Source organism: Apium graveolens, chromosome 7 (assembly GCF_009905375.1).
Source record: "Apium graveolens cultivar Ventura chromosome 7, ASM990537v1, whole genome shotgun sequence".
Classification (NCBI taxonomy): Eukaryota; Viridiplantae; Streptophyta; class Magnoliopsida; order Apiales; family Apiaceae; genus Apium; species Apium graveolens.
In genome coordinates this window covers 214300178-214318087 of record NC_133653.1, presented here as the reverse complement: position 1 = coordinate 214318087, position 17910 = coordinate 214300178, and the positions used below count along the sequence as shown (strand labels likewise).

The window sequence follows — 17910 nt, the reverse complement described above, 5'->3', positions numbered from 1 at the left end:
AAAGAACCTGAAATAATGGGTGATTATATAGTTCAAGCTGATCCAGTTCTTATGGACTTTTCTCGGCCTAAAATTGATGACATTCAGTCAAGCATCATTCATCCGGCTATTCAGGCCAATACTTTTGAAATCAAGTCGGGCACTATTCAGATGGTGCAAAATTCTGTTTCTTTCGGAGGTGCTACGACTGAAGACCCCAACATGCATATCAGGAATTTTGTCGAGATCTGTAGTACTTTTAAATATAATGGTGTTACTGATGAGGCTATCAAGCTGAGGCTTTTCCCATTCTCCTTGAGGGATAAAGCTAAGGACTGGTTACATTCTTTACCAGCTGGGTCCATCACTACTTGGGAAGATCTTGCGCAAAAGTTTCTGGTAAAGTTCTATCCATTGGCCAAGACTACAGCTATGAGGAGTGCTCTTACTCAGTTTGCGCAGCAACAAGGAGAATCTATGTGCAAAGCTTGGGAGCGCTACAAGGAGATGTTGAGAAAGTGTCCACATCATGGTATGCCTGACTAGATGGTGATCACTGGTTTTTACAATGGTTTGGGGGCCTAATCTTGGCCCATGCTCGATGCAGCTTCTGGAGGCGCCTTGTGGGCCAAAAGCTATACTGAGGCCTATAATCTCATTGAAATTATGGTTGCAAATGAGTATCAAAACTTAACTCAAAGGATGATGCCTAGGAAGGTAGAAGGTATTCTGGAAGTTGATGCAGCTACAGTTATTACAGCGCAGCTACAAGCACTGTCTATGAAGGTCGATTCTTTAGCCAACTATGGAATAAATTAAATAGCTAGTGTCTATGAGCTTTGTGCAGGCTCTCATGCTATAGATCAGTGTTCTCTTATTAATGAATATGTTCAGTATGTGAACAATTATCATCGATCGCAGCAGCCTGTGCCAGCTACTTATCATCCTAATAACAGAAATTATCCCAATTTTAGCTGGAGCAATAATCAGAATGTTGTTCAGCAACCATATCAGCAAGTTGCAAGTAAACAGTTTAATCCACCTGGATTCCAGCAACCTCAGCAATTTGCTCAAAGGTAATCATATCCTCAACAAGGAGGTGTTACTCCACCTTCTAGTGCTGATTTTGAGGAGTTAAAGCTGTTGTACAAAAGTCAGGTTGTTTCTATCAAGACCTTGGAAAATCATATTGGATAAATAGCCAATGTCTTGCTCAATCGTCAACCTGGCACACTTCCCAACGATACTAAAGTGCCAGGCAGGAAGGAAGCTAAAGAGCAAGTTAAAGCTGTCACCTTAAGGTCTGGAAAAGTTGCTGAAGCTGAAAAAGCAAAAGAGGTATAAGTTGAAGTTAAGGATGAAGAAAAAAAGCAAAAGAAGAAAGAGGGGGAACCAAGGAAGACTACTGTTGAACACACTCTGCCTGAGGGTAATACAGGGGAGAAACAACTCTATCCTTCTCCACCTTTTCCTAAGTATTTGCAAAAACAAAAATGGGACAAGCAATTTGGTAAGTTTCTGGAGGTGTTCAAGAAACTTCACATCAACATACCTTTCGCAGAGGCTTTGGAGCAAATGCCTAATTATGTGAAATATATGAAAGGTATTCTTTCAAGGAAGACGAAACTGGATGATCTTGATACCGTTGCTCTGAAGGAAGAGTGCAGTGTCGTGCTGCAGCAAAAGTTACCTCCAAAGCTTAAAGATCCAGGTAGCTTCACCATTCCTTGCACCATTGACAAGTGCCTTTGCAATTTAGGAGCAAGCATCAATCTGATGCCATTATCTATCTTTAAAAAGCTGAATTTGCCTAATCTGAAGCCCACCTACATGTCTCTACAATTGGATGATCGTTCGATTACATACCCACGAGGCATCACGGAGGACGTGCTAGTAAAAGTGGACAAGCTCATCTTTCCTGCAGATTTTGTCATTCTGGATTTCGAGGAAGATAAGAAGATTCCCATAATCTTGGGAAGACCTTTTTTGGCTACAGGCCACACCTTGATAGATGTGCAAAAAGGTGAACTCACTATGAGGGTGCAAGATCAAGATGTGATATTCAATATATTCAATGCGATGAAATTCCCTACGGAAGATGATGAGTGCTTCAAGGTGGATTTGGTCGATTCTGCAGTTACTTCAGAACTTGATCATGTGCTAAGGTCTGATGCCTTAGAAAAAGCCTTATTGGGGGATTTTGACAGTGAAGATGATGAAGGCAATGAGCAGCTACAATATCTAAATGCTTCTCCTTGGAAATGAAAGCTAGACATGCTAAGGGAAAGCTCAAACCATCTATTGAGGAAACACCTACTTTGGAGCTTAAACCATTGCCTGAACACTTGAGGTATGCTTTTTTAGGTGTTGCATCTACTTTACCTGTTATTATTGCATCTAACCTTTCAGGTAGTGATGAGGACAAGATCTTGAGGAACCTGAGAGAATTCAAATCGTCCATCGGATGGACTATAGCAGATATAAAAGGGATCAGCCCTTCGTACTGCATGCATAAAATTTTTCTAGAAGAAGGTAGCAAGCTGACTGTTGAGCAACAACGAAGGCTTAATCCTATCATAAAAGAAGTGGTGAAGAATTCTAAAGTGGATGGATGCAGGAATCATATATCCTATTTCTGACAGTTCTTGGGTGAACCCCGTGCAATGTGTACCTAAAAAAGGAGGTATTACTGTGGTAGCAAATGAGAAGAACGAGCTCATCCCCACTCGAACAGTTATAGGATGGAGGGTATGCATGGACTACAGAAAGTTGAATAAAGCCACGAGGAAGGATCACTTCCCTCTTCCATTTATTGATATGATGCTTGATAGGCTGGCTGGTCATTAGTATTATTGTCTTCTGGACGGCTATTCGGGATACAATCAGATTTGCATTGCACCTGAAGATCAAGAGAAGACTACTTTCACTTGCCCATTTGGCACGTTTGCTTTTCGCAGCATTTAATTTGGCTTATGTGGTGCACTTGCCACTTTTCAGAGATGCGTGATGGTTATATTCTCTGATATGATTGGAAATAATGTCGAAGTGTTCATGGACAACTTCTCTGTCTTTGGACATTCGTATGATGAATGCTTGAATAATCTCTATTTGGTGCTCAAAAGATGTGTTGAAACCAATCTGGTTCTCAATTGGGAAAAATGTCACTTCATGGTGCAACAAGGCATCATTCTTGGGCATAAGGTCTCCAGTAAAGGTCTTGAGGTGGATAAAGCCAAGGCGGGCATCATTGAAAATCTTCTGCCACCTATTTCTGTGAAAGAAATCCGTAGCTTTCTTGGTCATGCGGGTTTTTATCGGCGTTTCATCAAGGACTTCTCTAAAATATCTGATCCGTTGTGCAACTTGCTCGAGAAAGATGTGCCTGTCAAATTTGATGATGAATGCTTGGCAGCATTCGAGACTCTCAAGAAGAGTTTAATCACCCACCAGTTATTACGGCACCTGATTGGAGAGAACTTTTTGAGATGATGTGTGATGCTAGTAATTATGCAGTAGGAGCAGTTCTTGGGCAGCGAAAGAATAATATCTTTCATGTGGTTTATTATGCTAGTAAGACGCTAAATGGAGCCCAAATGAACTACACCACTACTGAGAAGGAGCTCTTGGCTATATTTTTGGTTTCAAAAAATTTCGATCTTATCTACTTGGGACAAAGGTGACAGTGTTCACTGATCACGCTGTCATCCACTATCTGGTCTCAAAGAAGGATTCGAAACCTAGACTTATTCGTTGGGTTCTCTTGCTAAAGGAATTCGAGTTAGAGATCAAGGATCGAAAAGGTACTGAAAATCAAGTAGCTGACCATCTCTTTAGATTGGAGAATCCCGATTCTACTTCACATGATAAGACATTGATCAACCAATCTTTTCCGGATGAGCAGTTGTTCGCAATTCAAGAGGAAGAGCCATGGTTCGCAGACATTGTGAACTATCTTGTTAGCAATATAATGCCTCCTAATATGGATGCGGCTCAAAAGAAGAAGTTTTTGCATGAGGTGAAGTGGTACATGTGGGATGAACCATATTTGTTTATACTACAAGAATAATGTCAATGGACATCACACATTAGACATCGATTAACTTTGCCACTGATGTTAAAAAATGTATTGACATCACCCCGTATTTTTCTGATGTCTTTGTTCTTTGTAGACATCGGTTATAATTAAACCGATGTCTAAAATTCACCAAAAAAAAAAATTGCGCCCACCTTTTCTTTCCCCCCTTAGTCAAATTTCATTCAGTTTTAGTTCTAAATTCCCCTCAATCCCGAAATTCTCCCCCCTTAACCAAATTTTGGTTCCCCCCAAATCAATCTTCAGACACAAAATCAAAACAAAAAACTAAAAACTAAAAAATCAAAACGAAAAACTAACAAACAGAAACTCTCTCTCTCTCGAACCCCTCTCCCTCTCTCTCTCGATCGAACCTCTCTCCCCTCACAATCTCCCTAAACTCCGGCCATCATCTCACCATCACAATCTCTGGAACCTCTCTCTCTCTCGAACCTCTCTCTCTCGATCGAACCTTTCTCTGGAACCTCTCTCTCTCTCTCTCTGAACCTCTCTCCGCTCTCAATCTCTCTGTTAAGCCTCTTTCAGTTAACCTCTCTACTTCGGTAAGTGTTGTATCTACTTGAATCGAACTGGTCTTCTCTACATGAAGACCGGTTTTAAAAGTTGAGGATTTTTGAATTCAAAACCCTAATTTTGTAAATTGGGGTTTTTTCTAATTCGAAACCCTTATTTTTTTATTAATTTAGTGTCTAAACTTGTTGCTAATACTTTTCTTCTTGTTGTATACTAGACCTAATCTAAGAAAAAGATTTAAAGCTTTAGGTAATTTGGGTGTTTTTGGTTGTACATTTGTATTTTTGTTTTTTTTATTTTTGTAAATTAGGTTTTCATTTGTTTGTAATGTTGTGATTTGTTTTTGCAGGACATTAGTGATGTTTGATTTTTCAATCTTTGGTGAGTTTTCTTTTCCAACTCTGTTTTGTACGCTTATACATTTGATGTGTTTTGTTAGTTTTGATAGTATTTTTTTTGTCTATGTGCTATGTAGTTGGTTCTTATGTTGATCTATGTGCTATGTACATTATGCATTATGTATTATATGAAATCTCAGTTTTGTTTTGTTTATAATTATGTGTAGGAGAATTCATTTTGGTATTAGTATGTTATATTTAAATGTAGTCGTGTTCTGAATTTTGTATGCAAGTGTGTGGTTAATTTAGTCATTGTGTATGCAAGTGTTTATATGAAAATAGTACATTTATAATTTGATAATCTGCATCTGTGATCTGACTATTATACTATGATTAATTATAGTTAATTATATAGTGATTATACATTAAGTATTGAATGACTAGTTAATATATAGTACTAGTACTATAATTAAATGCATAATATGAATTACGTAATGCATTACAAATCAAAGGGCATGCATCGGAATGAAGGGCATCACAGACACTAAAAAAGCAAGTGCGAAAGTAATCAGAAAAGACTGCATCACAGAATCTTAGCGGTGGAAGCCCCAAGCGGCTGGAGGATGTTCCGAACAATGATGAAAACAATGAAGGGCATGCATCGGAATCTCAACCGACTAACTCAGAACAGACAAATACTACAACTAATACTGCTACAAGGAAGTCTGGGGGTAAGCGAGGCGTATGCGCAATGTACAAAGTGATTGTCAAGAAAGATCGCGGGAAGAAAGTTAAAGTCACTTCCAATGAATGGGGGATTCCTAATGGGGAAACTAGAGCCCGTTTGCAGTCTTACATTGGTATGTTGGCCAGGACTATGATTCCAATCGACATTCCTACCTGGCCAAATGTAGACCCTGAATTAAAATCAAAGCTTTGGTTAGATCTTCAGGTACTAGATCAATTGTAAAAAAATATTATCAAATGTAGATCTTGAATATAAGTTTTTCCTGTTATGATTTTGTGAACTTGTGTTTTTTCAGGCTACCTTCAAAGTTAAACCAGAAATTGAAAACATGGTCCTAAAGTCAGCAGGCTCTAAATGGCGACAGTTTAAGACTGATTTGACGAGAAAGTCTGTGCTTCCATTTATTGGAGAAAAGAAGAAGCTGATTAAGCCACCAAGAGGCTATGGTTATGTTAGTAAGGCAACCTGGAAAAGGTTTGTGAGACAGAGGACTGATTTTAAGTGGAAGGTATGTTTTAATTTTGTGATATATTATTTTGGTGATTTTTTTGCATCGTCTGTTGTAATTTTTGTAATCTTGTGACATGTTTTTAGGAAATTCATGAAACACAAAGTGAAAGAGTGTCTAAGAGAAAATATCATCATCGGTTGTCAAGAAAGGGCTACATCGGTTTAAAAGAAGATGAGGTAAGAAAAGTTCATTTAATTGTATAACTATATTTAATTTAAAATAGGTCAGTCCATAATAAATTAGAGTCCTACATTTTTTAGCCCTGGAGTTATTTGTATTACTGTATTTAATTTTATTTGTAACAGATAAAAAAAGGAAGGTTGAATTCGGGAGAAGAACCGGATAGAGCGATTTTTTTGGCAAAAGGCTCGTTAGCGGAAAAACGGTCAAGAGGTCGAAGAGGTCGATGAAGATTTGGCTGTTATATGCGATAAAATTGTAAGTTTTAATTTTGGTTAAATTATTTAAATAACCACTGTCAATTAAAAAATGCCATACTTGAATTAGTGTAGTACTGGTAATTATATCATTTTACTGTTATATTATATCGCATAAATTATATCGCATTAATTACATTAAAGTAGGTGAATCAGTAAAATTCAGGATGACATAAATCAGTAAAGTAGGAGAATCGGTATAAATAGGACCTCTGTCAATGTTTTGTATTGTTTTTTTCATGTTTGATTTAGCAAGTTTGTGTAATTTAAATAGGTATAGTTAATTGGTCTTTAATCATACTTTTTACAATTTAGGACGCATTACATGGCCACTGATTACAATTATGCGAAATAATTATAATTTATCTTTTACTGAAAACTAGTTAACTCCATTTTGGTTAATTTATTTTTTTTTAATTAATTTTCTTGTTAACAGAATGCATTGTTGGAAGAAAAAAAAAGAAGGGTGAGATTCAGTTTTCTGGTGCTGAAGATGTTCTGACAACGGCTTTGGAGAGTCGTGAGCATTCTGGGAGGGTTCGGGCTGTTGGAGGGTGCATCACTCCAAAGCAATACTTTAATTTGCCGAGAGAGCCAAAGCTTTGAATCACAAAGGCAGAGTTGATGGCCCGTGATCGACAAAGGGATGAACTGCTTGAAAAAAAGACGCAAGCTCTCGAGGCAGAGATTGATCGCTTGAAGTCAGTGATCGAAAGTGGAGGTACTTTTCACTCTCCAATACCGTCTGAAAAGGCAAGTTTCGATCCGGAAAAGGATAAAGAAATGAAGTCAAATTCACCATCTGCAAGAGGAGTTGTGTTGGTATATGAAGTTGATGACTGTGTTTTTACAGATGGCCCAACTAGGCCTTCACCTCCTGGAAGTCACGTAAGTTATTTTAATTTTGTGAGCAACCTTGTGATTTATCTTAATAAGGTAAATCATTGTTACCTTAATTTTTTAATTTTGTTTATTTAATTATTATAGGCCCAACGATCTTGTGAGCTATCTGTCGAGATACTAGAGAATAAGGTTGCATTTGGTATGGTATATCCTCGCGAGGATAATTTAACTGATTTGGTACATGGAGTTGATATACCAATTGGACATCAATGTGTCTCCGTTGATGGCCTCATAAAACCAGATGCCTTCCTTCCAGCTGAGACACGTGGTGATGATATGATGACTGTCTGCGATGCTCTAGGATCTTTTTTGGCATGGCCTGAGGAATTAATTAGCTACACAAATGTTGCGGTATGATAAATAATATATATATGTATAATATTGTCTGAATTTTGAAATTAAATTATTCATTTCAAGATATTAAAAATTAAGTGGTATGTACATTTTATTTTGGTTTTATATTATCATCAGGTGCAGAAAAAAGAAAGGCCCCGAACAAGTGCTGAAAAAATAAAAAAGAATGACCGGTTGCAGGATTTGAAGGCACAATTCTTTCAAGCAAAGACAGGTGCGAAAGTGCCAAAGGGCTTTAACCTGTTGTATAAACATGCAACAACTTGGATAAAAACTACCGGGGTCAGTATCCAGGTTCGATGTGAGCCGAATGTGTTTGGACATGAAAAAACAATTTATTTGTTGCATGAGAATGTTGTGTCCTTATTGGAGTTTGAAATGTTGGGCCAAGCAGTAGTTGCAAGTTACATGGCATAAGTTACCTTTTTTCTTTTAATGATCATTTCTTTTTAATGTTTGTAATTTTCCAGAATTTGCATTTTAATATCAGCACTCTTTCGATAGGCACTTGCATTCTGAGATTAGTGAAATACCAGAACTGGCGGAGACATTTGCTTTTATTGACCCCAGATCTACATATCACGTGAATGCTGATTTTGAAGCATACATTTTAAACCGGTTGAGAGAGGGTAACCCGGATCGCCTATTCTTTCTTCCGCATAATCAGAAGTAAGTACTTATTGTAATACTGAAAATTAAAAACATGGATAGTACAGTACAAACTTCTATGTGATGTGTCCAATCTGTCTTTGTTTTTTTTTGTGAAAATAGTATGTATTGGATTTTGGTCGTTATCTGGGAAGGGGAAATATATATTCTGAATCCACTACCTCACCCGACACAATTTTCAGAACTAGAAAAGGCGTTATCAAGGTAAATTTTTATTAACGTAACAGTTTGGTATAATTGCATGTTCATTTCTGTACATTGTATGAGATTTTATGTTTTTTATGCAGGGCTTTAAAAAGTTACAACTCTGAAACCGGTAGGGGCAACAAGATGGCCAAGGCAAAGTTTCTTAGTGTAAGTACAATAGATCGAGTACCTAATATTTGTGCTTAATAAAAATGATTTATTTGACATGCCTGATTTGTCTTTTAATTAATGAAATAGGGATCTCCCAAACAACCCGGTGGGATTGAATGTGCATATGTAATAATGCGATACATGAAAGAAATTATCGATGATGACAAGTTGAATTTTGCTAAAAAGGTATTACTTTGACGCTTCCAGTTTGCTATATACTGAGATATGGTTACTTTTCATTCATGTACTGAATTTTTTTTGTTTGGAATTTGTAGTGGTTGGCCAAGACTCGATCGTGTTACATCATTGAACAGCTTGATGAAGTTCGCATTGAGGCCCTGCAGTTCATCCAAGAGCATATCTGATCAATTCTTGTACTCAAGGTCTTTTTTTTTGCGTAGTCGTACATTTGGTAATTTAGACGGTTCTGTGTAGTAAGAATGTAAGTGTATGAATGCTGGGGTTGGTGTATAGGTTTGCAAATGCTGGGGGTTGTACATTTGGTAAATTAGATTATGTAGTTTTTGAATGATTGATGCTGATGATAGGGTTGGTGTTGGTGATTTTTGGATGATTGATGCAGATGATGGGGTTGGTGTTGGTGGTTTTTAGATAATTGAATGGTTAAATGTATGAATGATTGACCGGTTGGATTTGTATGGATGTTTGTTATTCCAATATTTTAGTTTTGGTTATGTAGTAAAGGACATCGGTTTTATTTATAACAAATGTCTATTAGTAACGAGTACATCACTTTTTTAGAAAATTAGTGATGTAAAACTTTACACAATTTGGTCTATAAATATCTTACACATCACTTTCAGTTAAGAAAAGTTGATGTCAAAAAAGATAATGTACATCACTTTAAGGTAAAAAACTGATGTCAAAGAAATCCAGGTTCAAGTCTAAATGAAACATAGAAATCACTCTGTTTAAGATAAAACTGATGTTAAGTGACATTATAAACATCACTTTTAACCAAACAAAACTGATGTCAAAAAATGCAATGTACATCAGTTTCAGACAAACAACTGATGTGAAAGACTAACATGTTTAAGTCTAAATGATACATAGACATCACTTCATTCTAGAAAAAACTGATGTCTATACGCTAAATTAGACATCACCTTTCATTAAAGAAACATATGTTTAATATGCCATTTTACATCACCTCTGTCAAAATTCTTGATGTTTTTGTGACAACAAATATAGCTCAATATATGTTTAATAAGTTTTAATAGGTGTAATTTAGTTATTAAATAATTTTGTTATAGCATTTTTTGTAAAAAAATCATCACATAGACATCAGTATTTTTCACTAAAATCGATGTTTTTGTGACAAAAAACATAGCTCATGATATGTTTAACATGATTAATTAGGTGTAATTTAGTTATTAAATAATTTATTTATAGCATTATATGTAAATAATCAACACATAGACATCTGTTTTTTTAACTAAAATCGATGTCTAATCAAGTATAGACATCGGGTATCCACCGATGTCTAGAATAGACATCACCGACATCAACATCGGTTGTGAAACAGCATAGACATCGATCAAACAGCGATGTCTATGGACTTTTTTCTTGTAGGGTTAGACAAGGAGCTGACCAGATCATCAGGAGATGTATCCCATTCTGTGAGACGGAGGGGATATTACGAGACTGTCATTCCACAATTTATGGTGGACATTATGGTGGTGAAAAGACAGCAGCTCGTATTCTTTAAGCGGCCTTTTTCTGGCCTACGCTGTTTAAGGATGCACATCAGTTCGTTTTAAGGTGTGATCGTTGCCAAAGAGTTGGGAATCTTACCAGAAATGACGAGATGCCTTTAAATGTGATGCTTGAAGTTGAGGTCTTCGATGTTTGGGAAATCGATTTCATGGGACCATTTATCTCGTCCAGCAATAATCAGTACATCTTGCTGGCAGTCGATTATATCTCGAAATGGGTAGAAGTCAAAGCTCTACCGACTAATGATGCAAAGGTAGTGTTGAGTTTTCTTCATAAGCAGATATTCACAAGGTTTGGAACGCCACGAGTTATCATAAGTGATGAAGGGTCACATTTCTGCAATCATAAATTCACTTCTATGATGCAATGCTATAATATGAATCATCGTATTGCTACTGCCTATCATCCGCAAACCAATGGTCAAGCTGAAGTGTCTAATAGAGAGATCAAGCGCATTCTAGAGAAAGTTGTTTGTCCTTCAAGGAAAGATTGGTCTTTGAAGCTCGATGAAGTTGTTTGGGCTTATAGAACAGCATACAAGACTCCACTTGGGATGTCCCTGTTTCAATTTGTCTATGGTAAGGGATGTCATTTACCTGCGGAACTTGAGCATAAGGCTTATTGGGCATTGAAGAAGTTAAACCTTGATCTAGATGCAACTGGGAAGAAGAGAATGTTTCTGTTAAATGAACTTGATGAATTTTGACTTCATGTGTACGAAAATAACAAAATATACAAGGAAAAGGTAAAAAGGTGGCATGACAGGAAGTTATCGCCTAAGTCATTCGTGTCGGGGCAACAAGTTCTTCTATTCAACTCTCGTCTCCGACTTTTTCCTGGAAAGTCAAAATCAAGGTGGTCTAACCATTTATCGTCAAAACTGTGTTTCCACATGGAGCGGTGGAGATTTTTTAGAACGATCCGGGCCAAGCATTCAAAGTAAATGGTCAGAGATTGAAGCATTATTATGGGGATACGACAAACCGTGAAGTGGTTAGTTTCGTTTTATTATCAACTTGATCGCATTACTCTACGTCAAGCTAATGACGTAAAAGAAGCGCTTCTTGGGAGGAAACCCAAGATATGAGACCATAGGACACCTTAGAATTTAGTACTTTATTCAAAAAACCCAAAAAAATCAGAAAAAAACTTGGCAGAATTTTTTTTTTCCAGAGACCTTGCAGGCGCCCGCCTGCTAGGATCAGGCGGTCGCGCGCTAGAAGGCGCCCGCCTGCTGGTGCCAGGCGACCGCCTGCATCCCTGAATTTTGTAAAATTCGTTTTCATCCTATATAAAAAAATACACAAAAACACAAAACAAAAACCACAGCAGCATATCACCACTAACCCACGATTTTACCCCCCATACTTAGCCATAATCCCCACTCCTAATCAAATTCTAACCCTAATTTGCCCTATAAATACATACAACCTCTACATACACATCCCACACACTTCAACTCTACGAAATCTCTCCTACACACCAAACATAACTCTCTAACCCTTATTTTCAGTTCTAATGGCCCCAAAGAGATCACGAACTGTAGGGAGCAGCAGCACCATTCCGACTGCTGATTCTTCGAGGAACACTGCTGCGAGGCCCCGATTGTTGAATGGGGCTGCTAAAGAAGAGTACACCAAGCTTCTGACTAAGCCTATTATGAGGGAGAGGGGGTTCTTGCCATCAGGGAGGGATGGTGATTTGCTACTGATGATTGCTGAGAAGGGATGGATTACATTCTGTGAGTCACCTGAGGCGGTTCCGATGAGTATCGTTCGTGAGTTCTATGTGAAATCCAAGGCCGACAAGAATGGGTTTTTTGTTGTTCATGGGCTTACTGTTGATTATCAGGCCGAGGCGATTCGCCGGGTAATTGGACAGCGACAAAGGAAACCACAGGAGGAGAATTGGAATGAAAAGTCCCCTGAGAACTTTGATATGGACTTGATTATTGCTACTTTCTGTCGGCCGGGCACAGTATGGAAGTTCAAAAGGGGAACCAATGAGTATCGTAATTTCCCTGCTGTCGTGATGAACAGGTATGCTCGTGCTTGGATTGCATTTATGTGTGCTAATATTCTTCCTTTTGTGCATGCACATGAGGTTACAGTGGAGAGGGCGAGGTTGTTATGGGGAATTCTTAATGAGGAATATTATGTGGACCTTGGTGAGTACATCTACCAAAGGATTTTGAAGTTTTTGAGGGGGAAATTGCAGTACTCTATCTCGTATGCCTCTATTGTCATAAAGCTTTGCAAGGCATGTGGAGTCCAGTGGCCTTCTTATGAGCAGCTGCAGATGCCGACCGCTCCTATTGATTCATCGACATTGAATGCGATGCTGGAGTGGACGGGTGGAGAGCCCGCGTCACATGGTTTGGGATATCACCTCCCAGGAGGAGTTCCAGCAGCTGGTGCTACCATGGCTAGGCCCAATCAGGCTCGGGGAGAGGCAGGTCCTTCGAGAGCCCGGTGAGGAGATGGTTCGGGATTGGCAGATTTTCAGTACAGGAGGCTTTCCAGGAGGATGGATGTGATGTATGAGTCGCAGAGTCGGTTTGCGCAGGAGCTTACCCGAGCACTTGGTACTGCATTTAGAGGCCTTGGAGCTGACATCCAGTGGCCCGTGTAAGGTGAGGATTCTGCTTATCCACCTCCTGACACTCCACCCTCTGAGGGTGATGATGAGGATGATTTGTCTTAGTAGGTATATCATGTGTTCCTTTCTATTACCTTCACTGGAGACAGTGAAGATTTTAAGTTTGGAGGTGGTAGTTAAGGAACATATTTGGTGTGTGTCATGTAGTTGCATTTTCATGTTAGTTTAGTTCATATAGTTGCATATTTTTTCCATATAGTTTTTTTTATATAGTTTTTTTTTATTTTATAGCTTTATTTATGATGTCATATAGCTCATGCATATATCATGATCCCTTTGTGTTGCTTTACTAATTAATATGTGATATTGATACGAGTGTAGTGATAGCGTTAGAATGATGTTGAATCTTGTTAGGTTGGCATGCATGCTAGAAACACTTGTAATTTCACTAAGTCTTAGAGTATGCTTAAGGACTAGATTGTTGTCATGGTTTGATGGTTTTTGAGGTTAATCTATTGCTTATGCTTAGAATGCATGATAGACTCTTAATGATAAAAGACATAGAAATATAAAAATTGGAAAAAATTTGGAATTCATTGCTAGTTGTGGCTAGGCGTCAAATGGCTAGTAGCCGGCTCGTATTGTATACGAGTAGTCTAGGGTTGAGCAAGATGGAGCGAAACGCACTTCCTCAGAAATTGAAAAAAAAATAGAAAGAAAAAAGAAAGAAAAAAATATGGTTTAATGCACAATTGATCATGAGTGAGCTCTTTGGTATTAAGTTCTTAGAGGACTTTGTGCCTAGTGACCTAAGGCTTTATAGTCTGGGATCCGCTAACCTAACGCTCGCTAAATGGGTACCATTGCATAAGTCTTTTGTGGACCTCACTCATTGCACGATCAAATAAGTATTTATTTATGTGTTGAATAAAAGCATGATTTCGTAATAAACTCCAATATTCTTGAAGTGTTATAAGTTATTTTGTGTCTAGAATGTATTCTTCGTACAAGTTTGTGATTGCCTTAAGGATAATTAAGTTATGATGATTGATCTAGTTTCGAAGCATATCTGTTAAGCATTCGCACACACCACATTTCTAGTTGTATGTTAGCTTGTGAGATTTAATTGATCTTTAGTCGCCTAATTACATTTGTTGATATGTCATGTGTTGGTTGGTTTAGTCATCGTGATGGGGATCCCTGCATTCATATAGTTTGCATTCATGCATGTTTTATTCTAAGTTTGAGTCTGTGACGCTTGAGGACAAGCATCGATTTAAGTTTGGGGGTGTGATAAGTGGCATTTTATACCACTTAAAGCGTCTCATAACGGCTTGGATTGGTGTCTTGAAATCGAGTATTTTGTGTATTTGACGCGTTTTTGAGTGTTTTTGCATTTCAGGGTATAACTTGCTTAGATAGGGTGTTTTCATCGAATAAAGCCTAAGAGTCTTGGGTTGATGTGCGAAGAATTCAGCAAAAATAGGAATTTTCCAAAAGTGATGTAAGCGCCGCCTGATGGGAGCAGGCGCCCGCCTGGAAGAAGGAGACGGTCGCCTGGGTGCGTAAATTCAGATTCTGGAATTTATTAATTCGAGTTCAATTAGACTTCTGTTAGCGCTGGTTCTTTTGGGTTATTATATAAACCTTTTGGGAAGACGTTTTCTTCATAGAAGATAATCAAGAGCGGAGGCAAGAAGATCGAGAAGACCATTTTAGCACGCAACAATGAAGAAGAGCAAGCATACGTTATCTTGTGACTCTTTTAATTCGTTGTAACAGTGGATGCTAGTTCTCTTTATTCTTTGAACCTTAATACTCTTGTGACGTACTTCATTATTTATTAAGTATTTTTATTAGTTTATATCGTTGTGTTTTTATCATGCTTTCATATGAGCCCATGGTGACGATGAGTTCTATTATGGGCTAATCATGATCATGGGATCATAGCGGATTTATTATGGATTTCTTTAGTTAATTGTTTAATACCTTGGTATGTGGTGATTGTATGATATCTAGCATAGGTTGTGCTTATTCGTCTTATGTGCGTCGCGAATATGTAAGATAGCCTGTTAATCTCTTGTGAAGCGACAGTGAATCTTGAGATTTAGAACTTGCTATGCTAGCATAGGTTCGTGTATTGTATGCATGACTAGTGGGTAACTCTAACCGTTTTACTTGCCCTGTGTAATCATAATGAATAACTTGCGCTTAAATCATTATGTTGTCAAATTCTGTAGACATATAGGGTCTCAACATAATTGATACCTATTCAACCTCTATCTTAATTGTGGATGCTTGGTAGAATGGTATTCGTACAACGAAAATTGGCGTTTATAAGTTTCGTGTTGTTCGATTAATATCATCACCATTACATGCTAAGGGTAATAACAATAACTATTGAATGAAGTAGTAATAAAGTTATGATCTCATGTGTGTTTAATATTTTTAATTCAAGTTTTTAATTCTCGTAGTTATTATTAGTTAATCAACCTTAAATGTTATTATCTTGACATTAAAGAATGATCATACATTGGTGAGTAGGTGTTAATTAAATATAATTAATCAGAGTCTCTGTGGGAACGAACTAGATATCATTCTATATTACTTGTGAACGCGTATACTTGCGTGATTTATTTAGCGCATGCTTTGTGCCTAACAACCAGATCAAGATGAACCCGAAGGACATACCTAAGACAACATTCATAACTCACAGAGCAGTCTATGCTTATGTGATGCTGCCCTTCGGACTGACAAGCGCATGATCCACTTACCAAAGAGCCATGAACAAGATATTCAAGTTTCAAATCGGAAGAAACTTGGAGTGTTATGTCGATGATATGATTTCCAAATCAACAAATATACAACGACATGTGGAAGACCTGAAGGAGTGCTTTGACAACCTGAGGAAGAACCAACTTAAACTGAATCCGGAGAAGTGTACCTTCGGAGTAGGAGATGTCAATTTCTTAGGATTCATGATCAGCAACAGAGGAATAGAAGCTAATCCGGAGAAGATAAAAGCAATTCAGGGGATGAGGGCTCCTAGGACCTAAAAAGAAGTGCAGAAGCTAGCAGGATCCCTAGCAGCATTCAAGAGATTTGTTTCAAAGCTAGCAGAGAGGTGCTTACCATTCTTCGATTTACTTAAAGGAGCAAGCAACAAGAAAGAGGTAAACTGGACTCTGGAGTGCCAAAAGGCATTTGAGGAAATCAAGTCCTACCTCTATCAGCCACCGGTCCTAACTAAAGCTCAACCAGGAGAGTCTCTATACTTATACTTATCAGCAGGAGCACAAGCAGTAGGAGCTGCCCTAATCAGGGAAGAGAATGGAAAACAACAACCAGTCTACTACATAAGCCAAGTTCTTAAAGATGCGGAAACTAGATACCCAAGACTAGAAAAGTTTGCCTTCACATTAGTCACAACATCAAGAAAGCTCAGGCACTACTTCCAAGGAAGAGATATAAGAGTGGTAACAAATCAGCCCCTAAGAAAAATAATTCACAAGCCAGATGTCTCGGGAAGGCTAGTCAATTGGGCTGTGGAGTTAAGCCAGTTCAACTTAAGTTTTATTCCCAGGACTGCCATCAAAGCTCAAACACTTGCAGATTTCATAATAGAATGCAACTTTTCGGAAGAAGAACCGGAACCAATGAACATAGATCCAGAGACAAACCAAGATGCAAATCCGGGAGCCTGGATATTGAAAGTGGATGGTTCTTCAACAAGCGAGAGATCGGGAGCCAGACTTATACTGAAAAGTCCTGAAGGATTCACCATTCAAATAGCTATATCTTTCGGTTTCCCCGCAACAAACAATCAGGCAAAATATGAAGCATTGATTGCAGGACTAAAGCTCTCCAGGACTCTGAGGGTCCAGGACTTAAAAATCTACAACGACTTTTGTCCGGAATAGTGATGGCTTCTTTATTCAGAAAATTAATTCTAAGTAAATATGGATACTCTAGTCCTGACTAATAATTTTTCCGGACTAGTGTTAGCTTATTATGGTGGCTCTAGTCCTGACTAATGTCTTATCCGGAATAGTGATGGCTTCTTAGAAAGTTCTTTCTAAGTAAATATGGTTGCTCTAGTCCTGACTAATGTCTTGTCCGGACTAGTAAGGGCTTCTTTATTCAGAAAATTAATTCTAAGTAAATATGGATGCTCTAGTCATGACTAATAATTTGTCCGGACTAGTGGTAGCTTATTACAGTTGCTCTAGTCCTGACTAATGTCTTGTCCGGACTAATGATGGCTTCTTAGAAAGTTCTTTCTAAGTAAATATGGTTGCTCTAGTCCTAACTAATGTCTTGTCCGGACTAGTGCATAGTTTTTATAAAATGTAAGGAGAAAATGCTTTTAATTAATCATTCATACAAAACAAAAGGAAAAACAAATTGGTTACTTGCCATATTGGCTACAAGATTTTGGTTGCTTTGTTTGTTTTCTCCTATTGGTAGAATTTCCTTAGTCTTAGTCTGTGCCAAGTATTTGGGACTTCTGAGCCATCCATATTCAAGAGTTTGTAGGTTCCTGGCCTTAGGACTTCTTTGACCTTATATGGTCCTTCCCATTTGGGCATTAGCTTTCCAGGGTTGGTAGGATCTGATGCTTCTATGTCTCGAAGAACTAACTTAGAAATATTTTTTCTAAGTAAATAAACTAC

The 17910-nt window shown here is 37.9% G+C and overlaps 1 non-coding gene across 1 annotated transcript; it reads right to left on the bottom strand.

Annotated features, from left to right (window-relative positions):
- Nucleotides 1-408: 408 nt before the first annotated feature.
- Nucleotides 409-515, bottom strand: LOC141675825 (small nucleolar RNA R71). Its single transcript, XR_012556457.1, has one exon. It is a non-coding gene; the product is annotated as a small nucleolar RNA R71 (small nucleolar RNA).
- Between the last annotated feature and the right edge of the window lie 17395 nt (nt 516-17910).